This window comes from Hylobates moloch, unplaced genomic scaffold (assembly GCF_009828535.3).
Source record: "Hylobates moloch isolate HMO894 unplaced genomic scaffold, HMol_V3 SCAFFOLD_20, whole genome shotgun sequence".
In the NCBI taxonomy this organism is placed as follows: domain Eukaryota; kingdom Metazoa; phylum Chordata; class Mammalia; order Primates; family Hylobatidae; genus Hylobates; species Hylobates moloch.
Genome location: NW_026652295.1, coordinates 7,137,248 through 7,159,711, shown reverse-complemented (window position 1 = coordinate 7,159,711; position 22,464 = coordinate 7,137,248). Strand labels below are relative to the sequence as shown.

Here is a 22,464-nt window from a genome sequence, read left to right as displayed (position 1 = left end):
AATTCCATCTGTTTCTAGTCTCATGCCCTTTCCATTATGTCAAAATTCCTGTCCCATCAGTCATGAAAGAACACATTTCTGAACAATGATTTGGTATCAACTTGAAACCAAGAAACTATCCCATCAATTGTCATTTTCTTTCTTTTTTTCTGGAGACAGGGTCTTGCTCTGTTGCCCAGGCTGGAGTTCAGTGGGGCAATCAGGATTCACCACACCCTAACTGTCTAGGCTCAAGCGACTCCCCCACCTAACCTCCTGAGTAGGTGGGACCACAGACATGTGCCACCACACCCAGCTAATTTTTTTATTATTGGTAGAGGTGAGGTCTCACTACGTTGCCCAAGTGGGTCTTGAACTCCTGGCCTCAAGTGATCCGCCTGCCTCAGCCTCCCAAAGTGCTGAGTTTACAAGCAGGAGCCACTACACCCGACCTCAATTGTTATTTCCCTCCACTAGAGTAATAAGCCTGCTTTGCAGAAGTCACACCAAAATGTATTACACTTATTATTGAATTAATGAATTTATTTATTTATTATCTTTTTTTATAGATCTCACTATGTTGCCTACACTGGCTTCAAACTCCTGGGCTCAAGTGATCTTCCCACATCCAGCTACTCTTTTCTTTTCAAGTTGTATTTCTAAAGCTGTGGTGATTCTCTTGGTGTCCTCAAATCACAGTACATGTATTTGTTTTGTTTTGTTTTGTTTGACTGTAGCTTCCATTGTTTAGAAAAAATGAAACTGGAGATTCATATACTAAACAACATGAAATCAAAATGGACACTAAGCCATACTGACTTTGGATGATTGTAATGCCAACGAAATGTAACCTGATTTCCAAAGTGACCACCTTTCAAAATCTTAGACATCAGCAACAACAAATTTCATAAACCATTTGCATCTTATCATCATGAACTAGTTATCGCACATACATTGTTTCCCTGCTACAGATAGAGGTGTAGGTATACGGGAGACTAAAGAATAAGAAAAACGTCCAGATTTCTGTCTTCACTGATCTTAACATTTAAAGCAGGAGACAAAATATCAAACAACCCACTGGTCATAATAGCAACACACAGAAAATGAACATCTAGGCCAGGTGTGGTGGCTCATGCCTATAATCCCAACACTGGGAGGCCAAGGCAGGCAGATCACTTGAGAACAGAAGTTTGACAGCAACCTAGACAACATAGCGAGACTTCATCTCTACAAAAAATACAAAAATTAGCTAGCATGGTGGGGCACACCTGTGGTCCCAGCTACTCAGGAGGATCACCTGAGCCTGGGAGGCAGCGGCTGCAGTGAGCTGAGCTCACCACTGCACTCCATCCTTGGCATCAGAGCAAGACCCTGTCTCAAAGAAAAGAAAAGAAAAAAGAAAGAAAGAAAGAAAGTGATCATTTAAATAGAGCAGGAGCTGGGGGAAGTTCATCTTTAGTTTCAAGTTTCAACTGACTCACCTCAGCTAGGGTCCCAAAAAGTTTGGGGTTTTTTGTTTGTTTTTGTTTTTATGGTTGTTTTGTTTTTTTGTTTGTTTTTGTTTTTGTTTTTTGTCAGAAGCTTGGTAAGATCACAGATCACAGAGCAGAAACCCTATTCAAACTCCTCATCTTGTCCTACACTGGCTAAGAAAAGTGAGGCCATGAGAAAGAACCTGCATTACTTGCCAAGGCCCAAGTCTGTACAGGGCAAAGCCCAGATTGGAGCTGAGAGCTCACTCAGCAAATCAATTAAGAGGCTTGCTTAGAAGGATGTACCCGAAGTTAGGATTTTTTTTCCTCCTGCTTATAAAAGTCTACGTATTTGCTGTAAAATACTCAGAAAAGGCAGAAGGGAATGGAGAGAAGCAAAGAAAAGCAAAGAAAATTATCAACCAGACAAGGGAAAGGTTCTTCTATTTTTTCCAAGAATTTTAACAACAATGTCAGGTTATATACAAATTTGTATTCAGCTTCTTTTTTTTTTTTGTGACACGGATCTCCCTCTGTCCCCAGGCTGGATGTCTTCTGCCTCCCAGGTTCAAGCAATTCTTCTGCCTCAGCCTCCCTAGTGGCTGGGACTACAGGCTCCCGCCACCATGCCTGGCTAATTTTTGTATTTTTAGTAGAGACAGGGTTTCACTATGTTGGCCCGGCTGGTCTCGAACTCCTGACCTCAGGTGATCCACCTGCCTCAGCCTCCCAAAGTGCTGGGATTACAGGTGTGAGCCACCACGCCCGGCCTCAGCTTCTTAATTCATCATAATATCATGAGCATTTTCCAACCTCGTGTAAATGTCTTGTTAGCATTGCTTTTAAAGGTGCATAATATTTTCTGGTGGCATTTGATTTTTTAAAAAGGCTCTGAAAGTGACAAGGTACAGATCCTAGAGCTTTTCTGGGACAGGGTTTTGCCATGTTGTCCAGACTGGTCTCAAACTCCTGAGCTCAGGATACCACCTAAGTGCTGGAACTACAGGCATGAGCCACCACACCCAGCCAGTCCTGGAGCTTTCCATGCGGGTGACCCATGCTTGTTCTAGAACTTTTCCCATCAATGGCAAATAGCATTCGCTATGGATGGGAAACAGAAGGGGTGAGGCAGTGGCAATCACTCAGTGGTGGGAGTTACAACCACCACCAAATGGTGTTTAGGAAAACAATCCAGCCCTGTGGGGTGCAGACAATTCCTTGTAGACTCTTCCCAGCCTCAGGGCGGGTTGCAAACGTCAGAAACAGGAGAGTTCACCCCCATAAACTCTGAGAAATTCACCAGCCATTCATACTTAGGAAACGCTAAGAAAACCGCCATACTTCTACTTTCTTTAACCAGCTCCTCACCATTTAATAAATTAACCTCCAAATGAGAAAGCTTCCCTTCAGCAAGAGCTGGATTCAAGAAAAAGTCGTGCAAATCAGGAGAACAGCCCCAGGGATTGTTTCTTCTCCAGTAATAAGTTAATATACATGACAGCAGATTTAACCTGATTCAATGTGTGCATTTTTTATTGATTTGCAGAATTTTAATCTGAAACATTTAAACCATGCCGATTTGAGACAGAAACATTTCCAATATAGGAAGACGTTATAGCACAGTTCCACAGCAGTTTCAACAAACCCATGAAGCAGTTCTGTCTTGCAAAGGTGGGTGTGGAGCGGCACACTTCACTCTCGTTAAACCTGTCCGACGGCTCCTTGAGTTTTAACTGCTTAGCAGTTTGGCTTCGGGTGGAAATGAACAAAGCAACTCGGAGTCCTTTCCCACCACCAAGGCAGCAGAAGAAACGTCACCTCATCTCTAAACAAGTTTTTATTTTGCTTTACTGAAAAAGGAAAAAATAATCTCATGATCTAAAATTGGAATTTCTGTGTTCTTAAAACAAAAATCAATATTTTTATTTCATGTGTCTCTGAGACAGTAGAAAATATAAAAGGGAGGCTTTTGAAAACCTCTAACTACAGAGGGACTTGTCTTTAGAAGCGGGACTTACATTAATATAAAATATATCTTGATCCCAGAGTTATTAAAAATAAGTTACAAAAATGAGTGTGTTTGTATAAACATAGATGTGGAAAGAAGGCAAAATATATTGTAAAGTTGTTTAAAAAGCAATTTTTAAACCATATATGTAGCATAGTCAGACTTTTTTACACTGAAAATTATATGTTAGAAGACACAGATAAAGTGATCTTGAGGCATAGGGGTTATCACTGGAAGATGGATATACAGGATTATTTGTTAGGGTAAGCCTTTTGAATCATAGGTTTTAAAAATAGAGATATGTGATTTTATTGGGAAAAGGTAATTTCCTCTTCCTTACCAAAGTGAGGCATTGGGATCTCACTAATAACTGAGTCTTTAAAATCTGATATCACTATGAGAAAAATAATTGTAATTCAATTCATTTGTACAGCACCTTACAGGGTGTTCTGGGGTTTTCTTCACAGATATTTTATTGCAATAAAATATAAATAACATAAAATTTATCTTTTTAATCATTTTTAAGTGTACAGTTCAGTGATCTTAAGTACATTCACATTGTTGTGTAATCATCACCACGATCCATTTCTAGAACTTTTTCATCATCTCAAATAGAAACTGTCCCCATTAAACACTAACTTCCAGCTAGGCGCGATGGCACACACCTGTAATCTCCTGGTCTCCTTCACCATCATCCCCTCTGACTGCTGCGTGTTGGTTGGATCCTCTCTTTTCTGGGTCCAATGTCTTTTGCTTTCTTGGTTTACTCCTTCATTGGGGTGGCACACATCTTCCACTGACACGGGAGGTAAAGTTTTCGAGAAACTGTGTGTTTGAAAGTGTCTTTATTCCACTGCAAACTTCATTGATCACCTGGTCAGATATCAAATTTAAGTTTGGAAATAATGGCCCCTCAGAGCGTTGGAAGTATTGCTCCATTATCTGCTGTTTGCAGAGTTGCTCTTGAGAAGCCCAAAGCCACTCTGGTACTTTGTACATTTTATAAAACCTTCAGTGGTCAGGATGTTCCATCACTTTTAGAACATAAATTTGGAGGGGTTCAACCCAGATACCCCTCTTGTTCAGCCCTCAGTGCAGGAGAAATAGAGCATGTTGTTATTCTCAGAGAGTTGCCGTGGCCAAGACAAAGGCTCCAAAGATGATACTGCTTGTCCCTGTCATTTCCCCCACTGCCCTTTCCTCTTCTCATGTTGAAGGTATTTTTTTTTTCTCACTGGAGGAGGATAAATCAACTTTCTATTATGATGAAAGAGCAGGATTAAGCTTATTTCTGGGCTCTCAAATCCTCTGAGACAGGCTTCATTCTTCACATATTGGAAGTCACCCATCAGGCTGTCTTCAAATCACACATAACATAGCCCTTTCCACCTTCACAACCCTAGGATCCCTTCCGCTGTTTGGGTGTTTTTTGGAGTTCCCCATCTTTTAACTAAATGAACCTCACTGCCCCAAACCAGGCACATCATCTTAATAATAACTCACAACTCTCATTGAAGGCTGACTGTGGGCGAGACACTCTAAATGCTAATTGCACCACGTTGCCTCTTGGTTAATCCTCAAAACAAATCCCACTAGTGCCATGACCCAGCTGGGGTTTACGGAAGGCTATTGACTTGCCATGAGCTGGTAAGTGCAAAGCTGGGATTCAAATTCAGTTCTTCTTACTCCAAAGAACTAAGCTCTGAACAGTTTTGCTAGGTTGCCTCGGTCAGAAAATATACAACGGGCAGGTAGTTAGTGGTTCTTATCAATCACAGTCCACAGGAGGCAAACGCACCAAAAGGTTGACAGTGATGATCTCTGGGTATTGGAATAATATTTTCTTTTTTATCCTTTTCTTTATTTTCCAAATTTTTGTCTCTGCAATAACTTTCTTGACAGAAAAAATAAAATAAAGACATTTGAGTTACAATACCTTTATCATTAGAAAAATGAAAACAGGAGACTCCATGGCCGTGATGTTTAACTCAGACTCAATGTCTCCATGGTTGTTTTGTCTGGAATAAGCTGAAAACTCCCCCAGGCAGGAGTGCTGTCCTTCATGACACTGATTATCCTGCCAGGCCCTGGATGACAAACTCTAATAATATATCTACTCCATTCCTCTGCCTACTCAGCCTGCAATTCTATCTGAAAAGTCATCAGGTCTGTCTGTGTCCCACAAGACCTGTGACGGTTTCCCACAACCCCTACCCCACTCAGATGTGCAGAACTGGATTAATCATATGTCATGGCTCATGACACACTCATCACCAGTCCCTGCATTCCCCATCACTCTATTTGTAAAACAAGATAAAGAACATCTACCAGCTCACCACCCGAAATGAGTGTAATTTACATCCATCTGCTCACCTGAGTGAACTCTCCTGGATACTGAGTTTTTGGCTTTCTATTCCCTTCCTGTTAAGTATATGTGTGTTTTATAGTTTTATCATAAATATACCTATTCTGGAAAACTTTGTTGTTTCGTTTTAGTTGTTTTTAACATTGTGAAGGGAGCTTAATGTCGTGTGTAATTCTTGGACTTCACTTGCTTTTTTTGTTTTGTTTTGTTTTTGTTTTGTTTTTGAGATAGGGTCTTGCTCTCTCACCCAGGCTGGAGTGTAATGGTGTGATCTCAGCTCACTGCAACCTCTACCTCCTGGGTTCAAGTGATTCTCGTGCCTCAACCTCCTGAGTAGCTGGGATTACAGGTGCCCGCCACCACATTCAGCTAATTTCTGTATTTTTAGTAGAGTCAGGTTTAATTATGTTGGCCAGGCTGGTCTCAAACTCCTGACCTCGAGTGATCTGCCTGCCTCGGTCTCCCAAAGTGGATTACAGGCATGAGCCACTGCACCCTGCTTTAACTTTCTCACTATTATGTTATTCAGATTTATCCACTTTGTTGCGTGTCACTATAAGACCATCTGCCATTTAATGATTTAATAACTTTCCATTGTATGAACGTATTACATTGGATTTATCTTTTCTGCTGTTGATGGACAGTTGGTTGATTTATACATTTTTGCTATTACAAAAAGGTCTGCTCTGAACATCTTTAGATATGTCTCCTGGTTTTTCTTGTTGGTATACCCAAGGATGGAAGGTTAGACTATAGAATATATGAATTTTCACATAGAGTAAGTCAGTTTTCACACACAGAAAGGCCAAAGTGTCATCTCAGATGGTGGCAGCACTTTATATCTGCACCAGTTGTGTGTAAGAAATCTAGAAAGCTGCCTGCTTTTCGGATCCACATACAGATTCCCCAATATAAACTGTTACATCCTTAACCAAGGTTTCAGACCAGATTTATGCTAAAGTTCTAGTTCCGAGCCAGAGCATCTTACCCTTTGTAAAGTTCTTTGGGGAAATACTACATGTGATTTTTCTCAGTCTTCTTGGATTGATCTAATTCTCCAAAGAGTTTTTAAGAACCCAAGAATACCTAGTCCTAACAGCATCTTTCTGTGTCACGGAAAAGCAGTACTGAGTTGGGTGTTCTTATCTCTTCCCTGGTGCTCCACAAACTCACAGACAGAGGATGTCATGTGGTTAACAGAAGACAACGTCAAGTAGTCACTGACAATAGTAGTTACTGGAAGAAGAAAGTGGCTATTTTTTCAATTCAATTAAATGTGGTAATGAATGAGTGAATTCCCCCCAAGGTAGGAGAAAGGAGAATCCTTATTTTTCTTTGTTCTTTATTTCTTTTTTTGGAATCATTTCCCCCCCCAGAGATAGTCCCTTTATCTAAGAAAAAATAACTTCCTCCAGAGAGACAGACAGCTTTACCAAGAACATAAAAGAAGCAGGCCACCTGCACTAGCTCCATTGTGTCTTCCTAGTCAAGTGAAATTGAAGGGGGCAGGGGAGGTCTCCGTGGGATGTGGAGGGGAAGGGAAGTATCCGTGGAATGTGGAGGAGGGAGGGGAGATCTCCGTGGAGGGTGGAGAGGGAAGGGAGGTGACCACAACTCTGCTTCCTCCTCAGGGAAGGGGAGTGGCCCAGTCTGGCTCCAACCACCAGGCTTCACCTGTGCCCTTGGCCTCACCACAAGCAGAGCCATCAGACTCTGCCCCTGTTGCTGGACTTCCAGTTCCCTTTTGTTCAGGCAAGTGAGTCTCCGTCATTGGCAGTTTAGCCCCGAGTTCAGTTCCACGTTTATAGATTATTCCCTCTCCATTGCCCATTCTGACACTCACTGCTGTTGATCTTCCCAAGTCTCTAAAAAAAAAAAACAACCAAAAAAAAGCCTACCCTTCAATCACCCTTCCTTGACTCAGTTCATGCAGCAGGCTCCACACTCCTTGTCAATCCATCCCTCCAATGTCTCTTCTCTAACTCAGTACTCACCCACAGTGCTTTTTAAAAATGTGGTCTTTCTTTCTTTCTTTTTCTTTTCTTTTTTTTTTGAAACAGAGTTTTGTTCTTGTTGCCCAGGCCAGAGTGCAATGACATGATCTCGGCTCACAGCAACCTCCAACTCCCAGGTTCAAGCGATTCTCCTGCCTCAGCCTCCTGAGTACATCTTCCCGGGATTACAGGCATATGCCACTACGCCCAGCTAATTTTTGTATTTTTAGTAGAGACAAGCTTTCACCATGTTGGCCAGGCTGGTCTTGAACTCTTCACCTCAGGTGATCCGCCCACCTTGGCCTTCCAAAGTGCTGGGATTACAGGCATGCGCCACCGCGCCCAGCCAAAAATGTGGCCTTTCAAGAGTCAGCAGGCGTGTTGGTAGATGGTTTAAGTGACGACCTTACCAATTCCAAAAGAATTGAGATGTGGGACCTCTGACCTCTCCTCAATCAGTCTTTTGTCTCTATTTCCATAGTTGTCACTCTGGTCAGGGACTTGACCACTTCTCACTTAGTATGGATTGCCCCCTTCCTTTCCGCACCAGCACCAGGCTAACCCTCTGAAAAGTTCCCTCCTCATGCCATTCTCCTCCTCACGAATCTTCATTGGCTCCCACTATCCACTGGTAAGATACACACTCCCCAGCCTGGCAGGCCACTCCCTCCACAGCCGAATCCCAATACTCAATCCCAGGTGCCTTCCTGCCTCTGTGCTTTGGTTCCTGCCCTCTCCCACTGCAATGCCCTCCTCTCTTCTCCATGCATGGTTAGATTCACCTCTTGCTCTCCATGACACCCTTCCATGTCACCAAAGCCCATAGTTCATTTTAAAAAAATTCATCCCACCATCTATCCATTTATCCTTCCCTTCATTCAACAAATGTTTTCCTTTTATTGAGTACTTATGAGTCAAGCATTGTGCTAGATTCTGTGGAAGCAAAAATAAGTAAGTCATACTTCCCATCCTGGAGGGATTTACAGTCTAATAGAATAAACACTAGCTACCATTTAGTTTGCACATATTACACACTAGCTATAGTACAAAGCATTTAATATATTTTGTCATAAATTATCTTCACAATAACACAATATGAGAGGTATTATAATTATAATCTTGATTTTATTGATGATAAAACAGAGGCTTAGCAGGGTCAGGTTATCTATCCATGGTCACTTGGGTGGCAATCAGCAGAGCCAGGAATAAGAGTCTATAGAAACCTGCTCTGATGTCTGCCCTGGGAACATACTTCCTCTCACCATACCACTCACCTTCCTCTCCCTCTGTCTCTCTACCTTTCCCTTCCTGTTGTCTCTGAGTTGACAGCATTTCACAATTGATCATGTACTATATGTTTTCTCCTTGCATTTTCTTAACTCGTTATGTAACTTTTGTGTGTACTTATTTCGTATTTCTTCAGTTAGATTTGTAAATGCTGGGCCGGGCACGGTGGCTCATGCCTGTAATCCCAGCACTTTGGGAGGCCAAGGCGGGCGGATCACAAGGTCAAGAGATCAAGACCATCCTGGCCAACATGGTGAAACCCCGTCTCTACTAAAAATACAAAAAAATTAGCTGGGCATGGTGGTGCACACCCGTAGTCCCAGCTACTTGGGAGGCTGAGGGAGGAGAATCGCTGGAACACGGGAGGCAGAGGTTGCAGTGAGCCGAGATCACGCCACTGCACTCCAGCCTGGCGACAGAGCGAGATTCCGTCTCAAAAAAGAAGATTTGTAAATGCCATGAGACAAAGGGGTTAGGAAAGGATGAAATCAAGAGTATCATGCCTTGTGCAGAGTAGGATTCATATGTATGTTCCAGTTATAACAGGTTTGGGATGTCAACACCTCAATATTTTATAGAGCTAGGAGGAGGTCATCCGTGAGTTAAACATAGATCACCAACAGTCTCAAACAGTGACCCCCAAACTTTTAAATTACAAGGGCCATCTTGTTAATAAAAACTGCTAATTTGCTGCTAAGCAAAGAAAAGCTTCTGACAATAACCAATGGAAGAAATATTATGTATTAGTATTATGAATTTAGTGATGCCTTTGAGCAAATTTGTATTTTATTAATTGCAATTACACATCCCCATGTTTTTGAATAGTATGAGTAGGTGTAAAATATTACGTATGCAGTCTATAGATAATGCTTGCAACCCCACAATTTTAAATGCCTCATCAGGCATCCATGTCCTATAGACTAGGAATCACTGATCTATGAGTTTGCTACTCCTGAGCTGAGAGTGGACAAGTTGAGCTCACCTTGTAAAGGACCATGCTTCCCTTCTGAGTCCAGAACTGTGAGAAGGAATCTTAGTTTAGGGCAGAGCTCTGACATTTTTCTGTCTTCTCTATTCAATAAGAATACAAAAAGGGGAGGGTCTCCCCTCACTGATTATGCAATATAATTACTACACTGTGAATGGGATTAACAGTCATGGGTTCAGTGCGACAAATTTAAAAGCAACTCAGAGAGCTCATTTTTAATGTCTCTTTCCTCTTTCCAATTCAGATCTCAGAGAAATTTGAACTAACAGGGGTGAGTTCAGTCAAAGCTGGCTGTGTGCAAACTATCAACTGGTAACAGAATGCTGGCCACGGGAAGAGGAGGACTTTCTCCCCTGTGTCCTTTGTTAAAACTTTTTTGGTAACTCATCTTTGCTTTTCATTTTTTTTTTTTTTTTTTGAGACAGGGTCTCACTTTGTCACCCAGGCACCACCCTTGAGTGGTCTTGGCTCACTGCAACCTCTGCCTCCTGGGTCTAAGTGATTCTTGTGCCTCAACCACCCAAGTAGCTAGGATTACAGGCATGTGCCACCACACCCAGCTAATTTTTGTATTTTTAGTAGAGACAGGGTTTCACCGTCTTGGCCAGGCAGGTCTCAAACTCCTGACCTCAGGTGATTCTCCCACTTCGGCCTCTCAAAGTGCTGGGATTACAGACGTGAGCCACCATACCTGGCCTCATCTCTGTTTTTTATTGAAAGTCAAGGCTATATAGTCTGGGTAAAAAGTGTTGCTGAGTGAGTCTGGAAGAAATCATCTGAAGCAAGAACTCTATGATTTATTGCATAACACAAAAAGGATATGTAGTATTTTGTTTATACATCTACCTAATGCTTCCTTAAGGATGCCTCAGATCCTTCTGCCATAAGCCTTTAAAATGAAAGGCAACACACAAAGGTAGAATATGATGCTCACCATCATAGTAGAACTAACAGGAAAGGTGGTAGCCTAAATAGGAGTGAGTATTATTCCAAGAAAGAAACAGGCCCATACACAAACAACTGCAAATATGTTGTGGTGACTTAACTGAGAGATTAGACTTAATTTAAAAAGTAATAATGATCTTATTCATTTCAATCTAAACAATCCAGAGTTTTACCAGTTTATTTTAGAGAAATATGTACAATACTATTGCCCTCATCCCAAAATATATACAGAGCCCTTATCATGTGCATGGCATAATGAAAAGCAACAATATTCTATTTTAAGGAATTAGGTGCCTCTTATGGTCTAAAGGTCAGATCTATAAATACTGTTCTCTCTTTGGGCTTCCAAATTTCTCTCTGGTCTGAAGAACAGATCTCTCCCTTGAGAAGTTCAGCCTCTCAAACAATGTCAGGCACATAATAGGACTCAGGAAAGATGTGTTGAATGAATGAACGAATGAATGAGTGAGTGAGTGAATGAATGAGCTCATGAACAGGGTGCCTGTCACTTCAGCAAACAAATGTGTCAACACAAAACCACAAGCAGTGGTGTCTGCCTATAGGCCCAGCTACTCGGGAGGCTGAAGTGGGAGGATTGCCCGAGCCCAGGAGTTTGAGGCTATAGTGCACTGTGATTGCACTTGTGAATAGCCACTGCACTCCAGCCTGAGACATATTTTAAAAAGAAAAAAATGTATAAACACAGACATTCCATCCTCATTCAGGAAAAACTCAGAATGGAACTTCAGGCAGATAATGAAAAGCCACATTCTACCAGTTGCTTTAACTGCACTGTTTCCCCTTCCAAACCTGGATTTCTTATGGTCTTTACATCAAAAGTAGAAGTGACAGGGGATTCTCCATGGTTGTGCGCGCCTTTTGAATGATAAATAGTCAATCATTTTAAGGCAGTGTGTACAGGGGTGACTGATTCTGGAGAGCAGGATTTGTTGAGGAAGGTTTGTACAAGGCGCCCAAGGCAAGGATAGCGTGGGGTAGAGAAGGATGTCTGCTCAGCATAGAAATAGGAAAGGAGAAATCAATGCAGGAAAAACAGGAAGCTCTGTGTGTGTGTATGTGCACATTTCACAGGTGCATTAAAGTAAGATGCAAATACATATGGCTTGAATCGGATCCACAAATAAGCACTAAAATACACCAGCTACCAAAGAGATGTTCACAGCCCCTCTAGGTCAAACGATTAAACAAAAAGACTGACGGCATCTGTGGGAAAGATGTTTTAGCCTTTGAGTTCTACAGCTTTATATCAAGCTGGTCCAGTCACTCTAGGGCACTAAGGAAAAAGATGAAAAAAATAGTATTCCTTATCATTATAATTGATGAGATTAAAAATACCGACAAGAAGGCTTTCTGTCCACAGGAACAAACTTAAACTGGTTAACTTGAAAAGGAAACATTCAAAAACAGATACGAATACATGGTGTTAGAATTAGGGTAGTGGTGGCCAGGCACAATGGCTCACGCCTGTAATCCTAGCCCTTTGGGAGGCTGAGGCAGGTGGATTACTTGAGGCCAGGAGTTCAAGACCAGCCTGCCCAATGTGGTGAAACTCTGTCTCTACAAAAAATACAAAAATTAGCCAGGTGTGGTGGTATGCACCTGTCATTCCAGCTACTCAAGAGACTGAGGCACAAGAATCACTTGAACCTGGGAGGTGGAGGTTGCAGTGAGCCAAGATTGAACCATTGCACTCCAATCTGGTGACAGAGTGAGACTCTGTCTCAAAAAAAAAAAAAAGAATTAGGGTAATAGTTACCTTGGGTGGGGAGTGACTGAAAGGGTCCAAAGAGGGGACTTCTGGGATGACAGTAATGTTTTGTTTCTTGACCTGGGAACATGGTGTGTTGATGAGTGAGGAAATTCATCCCACTCTGTACTTATGGTTTGTATGTATTTCTATATGAATGTTACACTTTAGTAAAAAGTTTACTCAAAATGCCTACATAGACATTTGTTTTGTTTTGTTTTGAGATAGGGTCTCACTCTGTCACCCAATGGAGTGCAGTGGCACTATCACAGCTCACTGCAGCCTCAACCTCTCTGGGCTCAGGTGATCCCTCCTATCTCAGCCTCCCAAGGAGCTGGGACTACAGGTGCCTGCCACCACATCAGGCTAATTTTTGTATTTTTTGTAGAGATAGGTTTTGCCGTATTGCCCAGGCTGGTCTCTAACTCCTGGGCTGGAGCAATCTTCCCACCTCAGCCTCCCAAAGTGCTTGGATTATAGAAGTGAGCCACCATGCCCAGTGCTATCTAGAAATTTCAAGATTATTTCATTGGCAATTGAATCTCCATAAAAACATAAGCAATTTCAAAACATATATATATATTTTCTTTAATGAGGGTGGTGATGGATAGAATTCTAGCAATGAAGAGAAAGAGAGCCTATTCATAAGTCAAGTGTTTGGAGCTTCCCAGGGAGATGAGACGTTAGTCCTACATAATTATTAAAGGAAATATTGGGCTACACTTACTATGGAGCCCAAACTGATGGGCCAGATAAAAGTCTAGGCTCTCTGCGGGTCATACAGTCATCTAGCCTGTACTTTCCTAATTGTTTTCTTCTCCGGTATTACTAAAGGGCTTATTAACCTGCTGGTAAACAATGAACACAGATTAGTGGTCATTAATCCAGGTCATGGGTCACCTAATAGAGATGGCTCAGTGAGTAGTTTCTGTTGGTCTTATGTAGTACCTGATGGACCATCAGGGATGACCAGGTCAAATATGGCTGTGTCACAACCCTATTCTCTCAGGAGGAAACGATCCTTCCTCTCACTTTCCACCTCACCCTTTGTGGATAAAGGAGGCCAATACAACGTGGGCCCGCCGGGGTCCTGTATTCTTACCCGGCCAGATTTTGACTCCTGCCTCTCCCGTGAGGTATTCCACCAGGGATCCCCTCCCTCACTGACATGGGCAGACAGGACCATGAGGGCTATTGGTTCCCAAGCTCCTCACCATCAACATCGCCTTTTTTCCCTGTTTTCTCCAACTTCGAGAATTGGGAGCCTAGGCATGGTGGCTCATTTCTATAATCCCAGCACTTCGGGAGGTCAAGGTGGGAGGATTCCTTGAGCTCAGGAGTTTGAGGCCAGCCTGGGCAACACAGTGAGACTCCATCTCTGTAAAATTAGATTAATAAAAATAAAAAATAAAAAGAATTGGGAGAAGTGACTGGTAATTTCTCTTTATGAAAAGAAAATCCCCCAAAGTATTCTTAATCATTTTTCATATTCAAAGGTAAAAATCTGTCAGCATCACATGATGAATGGTGGAATTTCCAGATCAAGGGTATGAGCATTCCACAAAAGTGTACTTACTCCCACTTCAGCAGGGATAATTACATCTCTATCCCTCTGAAATATCAGGATCCTGTGCAAGATTTCACAAGTGAAAAAGGAGTTTTGATGCTTTTTAAGAAGTTTTAAGGGTCCCAGCAGCTTAGGGGTGGTAAGAATTGCAGCCAGTACAGCTCTGCAAAGGGCCTGGCAGTGCCGTCCTGGAACACTGCCTCTGCCAGGAAGCAGGGGGAAAGGAGCAGCTCAGCTCAAGAGACAGTCATGGAAAGACCGGCAAGATGGTATCCAAACCTGCTCCTGCAGATGCTGAAACTGATTTTAAAATATACAAACAATAAAAGTAAGAAAGTGTAAGCAAAAGGGAAAGGGGGAGCAAAGCTATGAAATCAGACTCACTTGCAGAAAATGAAGATGTTAAAACCAGAAGAGGCCAGACTCTGGTGAAGCAGGAGAGAAAGCAGCCAAAGCTGGTGAGTATCCTCAACCGAGTACCCTCGATTATCTCAGAAAATGGCTGAGAAGGCAATGGCCTTCTTGAAGAAGACAGAAGAGCCATTTTACCAACTATTTTGTAAATGCAAGTTTTTAATAGCTCTAGAAACACACTTGTAAGAAGCAGGAAACCTACCCCGTCCCTTAAAAAAATTGTTTTTGATAGGTGTAAATACGTTTTTTTTTTTTTCGAGAGGGAGTCTCGCTCTGTTGCCCAGGCTGCAGTGCAGCGGCGCGATCTCGGCCCACTGCAAGCTCCGCCTCTGGGGTTCCCGCCATTCTCCTGCCTCAGCCTCCTGAGTAGCTGGGACTACAGGCGCCCGCCACCGCGCCCGGCTAATTTTTTGTATTTTTAGTAGAGACGGGGTTTCACAGTGGTCTCGATTTCCTGACCTCGTGATCCGCCCGCCTCGGCCTCCCAAAGTGCTGGGATTACAGGCTTGAGCCACCGCGCCCGGCCTTAAATACTTTTTTAAAGAAGTAAGCTCATGGCCTGGGGTTAGATTTCTTTTTCTTTTATTTAGTGCCCCTTCCCCACCCTAGTTGTATGTTTTTCTATATACATCGTACATTTTTCAATTTAGCTATTCATAGAGTAAGTGGAAATCAAATTAAGGGAGACATTGACTACAGTCTGAGGATGGGGGAGGGGAGGTGGTGGACTGTGCTGGCAGTTTCCAACATCCCATGACAAGAAGCACAGTCAGGCTGGGTGTGGTGGTGCACATCTCTAATCCCAGCCCCTTGGGAGGCCAAGGTGGGTGGATCACTTGAGCCCAGGGGTTTGAGACCAGCCTGGGCATCATAGAAAAACCCTGTCTCTACTAAAAATATAAAAATTAGCCAGGCGTGTTAGCGCACACCTGTAGTCCAGCCACTCAAGAGAATCACCCCAGCCCGGGATGCAGAGGTTGCAGTGAGCTCAGATTGCACCAGGTCACTGCATTCCAGCCTGCACCACAGAAGGAAACCCTTCTCAATTTAGGAAAAAAAAAAAAAAAGTAGCACAATCAAATGGCAATTTAAAGTCATAATCAGGCATTTAACTTGTAAACATTTTATACTGGTTAGCTTTATTCCCTTGTCTTTTACTAAAATTATTTATAAAACTACTCCCTGATCTGGGTTCCCCAATGGAACGGGGTGTCCTCCATGACACCTTCGTTCCTGGTAATCCAATTTTTCCTAATAATTTTATCAATGAGTTGTGAAAGATTGGACAGGTGTGAGCATGTAGTATCTATATTAAATAGTGAATTAGTCAAATTTTAGACCAAACAAATTTTCAATGTTTTAAGATGATGGCATTTGAAAACCTGTTTCTAAAAAAAAAAAAATTTGTCTCCAAATTGCAAGCTAAAAAGTCAATAGAATAACTGTTTGGAAAAGAATTACAGTTGCATAGCTTTTTATATTTTCAGTACTCGCCATTAAGAACTATATACAGGGTTTCTGCAGAGGCTGTGTCAGAAGCCAAGGCAGCTGGAGTCCGGTTTGGGAATGCCAGCCTGTGTGCGTGAGTCTGAGCCTGTAAGCAGCTGTAGCGCCCCAGCTCCCTGTCAGCATATCATCCCGGCAGGAGATAAACTACATTCAGTTAAGTCTGCAAGACTGGAAGGAATTGGGGTGATAAGAAATTGATGCACTGTTGGCAGGGCATGGTGGCTCACGCCTGTAATCCCAGCACTTTGGGAGGCTGAGGTGGGCAGATCACCTGAGGTCAGGAGTTCGAGACCAGCCTGACCAACATGGTGAAACTCCATCTCTACTAAAAATTCAAAATTAGCCGGGCGTGGTGGCACATGCCTGTAATCCCAGCTACTCGGGAGGCTGAGGCAGGAGAATCACTTGAACCCCTGGAGATGGAGGTTGCAGTGAGCCGAGATCATGCCATTGCACTCCAGCCTGGGCAACAAGAGCAAAACTCCATCTCAAAAAAAAAATTTTTTTTTGATTCACTTTCAAGGTTTATTAAAGTCAAAATGTCTAAAAAAATCAGTGGCAGTTCTGTGGTAGAGATGCAAGGAGATGAAATGACAAATCATTTGGGAATTGATTAAAGAGAAACTCATTTTTCCCTATGTGGAATTGGATCTACATAGCTATGATTTAGGCATAGAGAACTGTGATGCCACTAATGACCAGGTCACCAAGGATGCTGCAGAAGCTATAAAGAAGTACAACGTTGGTGTCAAGCGTGCCACTATCACCGCTGATGAGAAGAGGGTTGAGGAGTTCAAGTTGAAACAAATGTGGAAATCGCCAAATGGCACCATCCAAAATATTCTGGTTGGCACGGTCTTTGGAGAAGCCATTATCTGCAAAAATATTCCCCAGCTTGTGAGTGGATGGGTAAAACCCATCATCGTAGGTCGCCATGCTTATGGGGATCAATACAGAGCAGCTGATTTTGTTGTTCCTGGGCCTGGAAATGTAGAGATAACCTACACACTAAGTGACAGAACCCAAAAGGTGACATATCTGGTACATAACTTGGAAGAGGGTGGTGGTGTTGCCATGGGGATGTATAATCAAGATAAGTCAATTGAGGATTTTGCACAGTTCATTCCAAATGGCTCTAAGCGTTGGCCTTTGTAGCTGAGCACCAAAAACACTATTCTGAAGAAATATGATGGACATTTTAAAGACATCTTTCAGGAGATATATGACAAGCAGTACAAGTCCCAATCTGAAACCCAAAAGATCTGGTATGAGTATAGGCTCATCGATAACATGGTGGCCCAATCTACGAAATCAGAAGGAGGCTTCATCTGGGCCTGTAAAAACTATGATGGTGGCATGCAGTCAGACTCTGTGGCCCAAGGGTATAGCTCTCTTGGCATGATGACCAACATGCTGGTGTGTCCACATGGCAAGACAGTAGAAGCAGAGGCTGCCCACTGGACTGTAACCCATCACTACTGCATGTACCAGAAAGGCCAGGAGACATCCACCAATCCCATTGCTTCCATTTTTGCCTGGACCAGAGGGTTGGCCCTCAGAGCAAAGATTGATAACAATAAAGAGCTTGCCTTCTTTGCAAATGCTTTGGAAGAAGTCTGTATTGAGACAACTGAGGCTGGTTTCATGACCAAGGACTTGGCTGCTTGCATTAAAGGTTTACCCAGTGCGCAATGTTCTGACTACTTGAATAGGTTTGAGTTCATGGACAAACTTGGAGAAAACTTGAAGATCAAACTAGCTCAGGCCAAACTTTAAGTTCATACCTGGGCTGAGGAGGATAAGTGCCTTTTGATAACTAGGTCTACAGGTTTTCATTTTTCTGTGTCACACTCAAGGATAAAGGCAAAATCAATTTTGTAATTTGTTTAGAAGCCAGAGTTTATCTTTTCTGTAAGTTTATAGCCTTTTTTTATGTATATACAGTTACTGCCACCTTTGTGAATATGGGAAGGGACTTTAAATTTTCTTTTCTGGTAGCAGTCTAGGAATTCGGTTAGTACTCGTTTGTATTCACTGTCACTGTTTCTCATGTTCTAATATAAATGACCAAAATCAAGAGTGCTCAAAGGGTAAGTGATAGCCACAGTATTGTTCCCTAAAATATGCATAAGGTAGAAATTCACTCCCTTCTTCTCCTGTCCATGACCTTGGGCATGGGGAGGTTTTGTTGTTAAAGATGTCCCATTACGTGATATAGAGTTGTACGTTAAACTTGCACATGACTAGAGCAAACTATGAGTGCAACTCAAATGTGTTGAAGATACTGCAGTCATTTTCGTAAAGAGCTTGCTGAATCTTTCCAATAGACTAAATAGCTTTTAGGCCACAGGAGAGTTTGGAATCTGGGATAAATACTACCTGGAGGTTTGGAAAAAAAAAATAAAAGAACTATATAGAAATGAAACATTAGGTCTATGTACTGATCATTAAACAAAAACAGTAAAATATCAATTAAGGTAGAAAAAAAGTTTGAAAACAGAGGTATGGTAGAAAGAGCTCTGGATTTTTAGGCAGGCGGACAGGACTCCCAACCCAGAGAAGTTACGTGATTTGTGTGACATTGCAGAGCAAATGTTATATGGCAAAGCCAAGACTTGACCCATGCCTTCAGGTTCTCAGCCCTGCTGTTCATTACCCAACATGGCAGCTCAGAGGTGACTCTTCATCCTACAGTTATGCGTGGTTTGCAAAGCCAAAGAGCCAGAAATGGGTTCAACTCTAGATTTTCTCATTTACTAGATTGCCTGTAGCAATGATTCTCAGTACTTGCCATGTATCAGATTATATGAAGGAGCTTTGGAAAACATATAGTTGCCCAGATCCCTCTTCCAAAGATTCTGACTCATTTGTTCTGGGGTGGGGCCCAGGTAGTTTAATTTATTAAAAAAATCTCCCTGGATGATTCTCACATGCAGCCAATTTGATGAGAATCATTGTTTTCTGGCACTGGTTCGCAACCCTGGCTGCACATTAAAATCACTTGGGGAGCTTTGAAAGCTACATGCCTAAGTCCCATCCTCAGAAACAGTCAATCACCTGGTCTGGTGCATCCTGAGCCCTGGCCTTTGCAAAAGCTTTCCAGGTGATGCTAATGTATCGCAGGTATGAGAACCATTGCCCATAGGCTCCCCAAACCATGCATCCTTAGTCTGAAGTAATCTCTCAGGGAAGGGCCTGATCATCAGCATTCTGAAAACTCTAGCACTGTCAGTGTTCAATAAGTGCTTGTTGAAAGAATGGCCTCATGAGAATCAATGTCTATTGACAGGTGAGAAGAAAAGGGCAAGTTTAAGAAACAATGAACGTTTAATATGAAAGTGTCCTGAGGGCGGATTATATAGTTAGTGAAGCAAATACTATGACAATATGCAGATTATCTTACGAACACAAAGTGGCCTTCTTAAGTCGTAGAGGCTGTTATCGTAAACCTGGGGTAGTCTTACGTAGGGTAAACACACCTGGTAGCAATTATTTAAGCATACTCTGAGAATGACCCTGGATGGCAGATGCATCTAAATGTGAGTTCCAAGCTGGGGAACCCAAGCAGCTAACCTGGAAGTTCGTTCCTTATCTATGATAAACATCTGAACCCCTTGCACGTTCCGTGGAACACAGGCTGTACATCGAGGCCCTGAGTTTTGGGTTAAATGAAGGTTGCCAGGTGGAGGTCGTCACGGGGAGGGTGTTAAGTGGAAATGCCATGGAAACTGCATGCTGTTTGCAGGCGGCTGCAGGTTTCCTGCCCAACCCACTGCCACTGGGCCGTGTGGTTATGTTGTCCAGCCTGCCTCCGCTGGACTCTCTCCCCTGTATGTAACCCCCTAATAAAACCCTGTGTCTCATTTGCTGGCTCTCGGTCTCTTCTTTGGCCTCTTGAACCTGGTACCTTCCCTATTGAGATTAATAGGAGTTTGGCACAACACCTTATCCCCAAGAATATTGTGATAGTGAGAATCAGCAAATTCCACCTACCTTAACTAATCCCCACCTCGGACAGAACCATTCTTTACTGAATCCAACAGCAGTCTCAGCACAAGGCATCTGAACACTGGATAATTCTCTTACAAACGCTGTTTCCAGTATATAATGAAGACCATGACCTACCAGTGGGAATTTACACTATGGAAGAGCTATTTTCCTTCATGGATATGAGCAGACTAGGAAAAGAAAAATGATTTCCCCTTTTAACTTATTTAACAAGAATGTTAACTGACAAAGTAGAATAGCAAAGCTGTCTCTGCTGCATAATCCCACATTTGTAATAAACATGACCTGGAAGAAATTTACCAAAATATGAACAGGGCTCCTAGTTATCTTTGGATAGAGAGATTATGGTGATTTTTGTGTTTTCCTTTACACTTTTCTGTTTTCTGAATGTTCTGCCTAGTACAGATATTACTTTTAATAAGGAAAAAAAACACACTATCCTTTAAAAATTGTGTGTGTGTGTGCAGGAGGGGAGTTAAAAAAATTTAAGGCGCTCAAGCTTGGGGAATGACTATCAGAGGCATTTCTAAATCTGCTGGCACTTAGACAAGCAGGAGCAGGTTTGTCCGACAGTTTGAAAACTCAGCAGGTCCATTAGTGCTTTCATAAGCAGGTGGAGATTTTGCAAGCCTGGTGTGGAGCTTGCCAGCGTCAGCAAATTTGGTTATCAGCCAGGTGACCAATAAAGATGAGGTTCCAGTTTAACTTTTGTCTGTCCACTTGGTGCCTGACACATACGAATGCATGTGAACACTCTCGATGTCAGACTGCTGTTGACTGATAATGTTAAATACATGGAGAAGACACGAGGAGAAACTATTCAGAAAGATCCATGGTACAAACCCCTAGGTTCCAACACTTGACTAAAGCTGCTCTCGATGTTTATAAATCTATTTGGTTTGGAAGTCAGGTACAAATGGCATATGGATGAATCTCTTAGAGAAAATTTAGCTGAACTTATGTGCTTGGCTTACCTGAGAAGCCCAGTGAGTATCATAGACCAGTAGGAGCTCCCAGGTACAACCTCAAATCCAGTAGCAATGTCCTCTTACCTTCAGCAACAAGGCTCTCTTTCCTCAGAAGCTTCCAACTCTTCATAACCATCTATAAGACGACTTCTTTCAAACTTTCATGGTCCAGTGCAGTGGCTCATGCCTGTAATCCCAGCATTTTGGGAGGCCGAGGTGGGAGGATTGCTTGCATCCAGGAGTTCAAGACCAGCCTGGGCGGCATTAGCCAAACCCTGTCTCTACAAAAAATAAAAAAAATTGGCCGGGTGTGATGGTGAATGCCTGTCGTCCCAGCTACCCAGGAGGCTGAGATGGGAGGATTGCTTGAGCCTGGGAGGTCAAGTATGCAGTGAGCTATGATTGCACCACTACACTCAGGCTGGCAGAGTGAGACCCTGTCTCAAAAAAACAAAACCAAACCCTGATGCTCAATCTCTTTTTGCTATGAACCTCTTCTACCTCTTTCCTGAATTTTCCACTTATCCTTTGTTGCGTGACACAGATATTCTTCCTTCATTACTTTCCTGAAGCAAAACTTTCCCTTAATATCCTCAACCCCAATACCCATCAACACCCTTCTAGTGTCCTCGAATGCCCATCCCATCTCACCACCATCAGAAAGCCTTACAATCGGGAAGTTTTATTTTCTGCTTAACTTAAATGTCATCTATTATAAACTGAATTGTAAATAACTTGAGGGAAGCCATCTATTTATCCGTCTTTGTATCCCTCCAAAAGCACGTAGGCTACTAAACATTTGTAGAACAAATGAGTTTCCTCTGAAAGAACAACAGTAGCACTTTATAATGATATCATACATTTGTTTATATAGAGCCATTTTCAAAGCACATGAGCTTTGCAGCTGCAAATGGGATCCGCAGAACTGCAAAACTGACATCTTCTGGGAGTTACTTAGGAAAAAGGTATCTTCGCCTCCTGCTCCCTTCTGCTCCCCGCTTCCCTTATACACACCGACTGAACTGGAATCTGAGTTTTAATAAAATCCCAGGCAATTCCTTTGGCATTCAAGGTTGAGAACCACTGGTCTAGACTAGAGCCTTGGCTCTCCACCTTGGCTGTGCACTGGAATCATATAAAAAACTCTGGAGCCTGAGCAGCAGCCCTCTTCTGCCCATCCTGATTTAATCAA

At 42.5% G+C, this 22,464-nt stretch overlaps 1 pseudogene; it reads left to right on the top strand.

The window, feature by feature from the left end:
- Positions 1 to 16,835: 16,835 nt before the first annotated feature.
- On the top strand, positions 16,836 to 18,072 carry LOC116460125 (isocitrate dehydrogenase [NADP] cytoplasmic-like; annotated as a pseudogene).
- Positions 18,073 to 22,464: the final 4,392 nt, after the last annotated feature.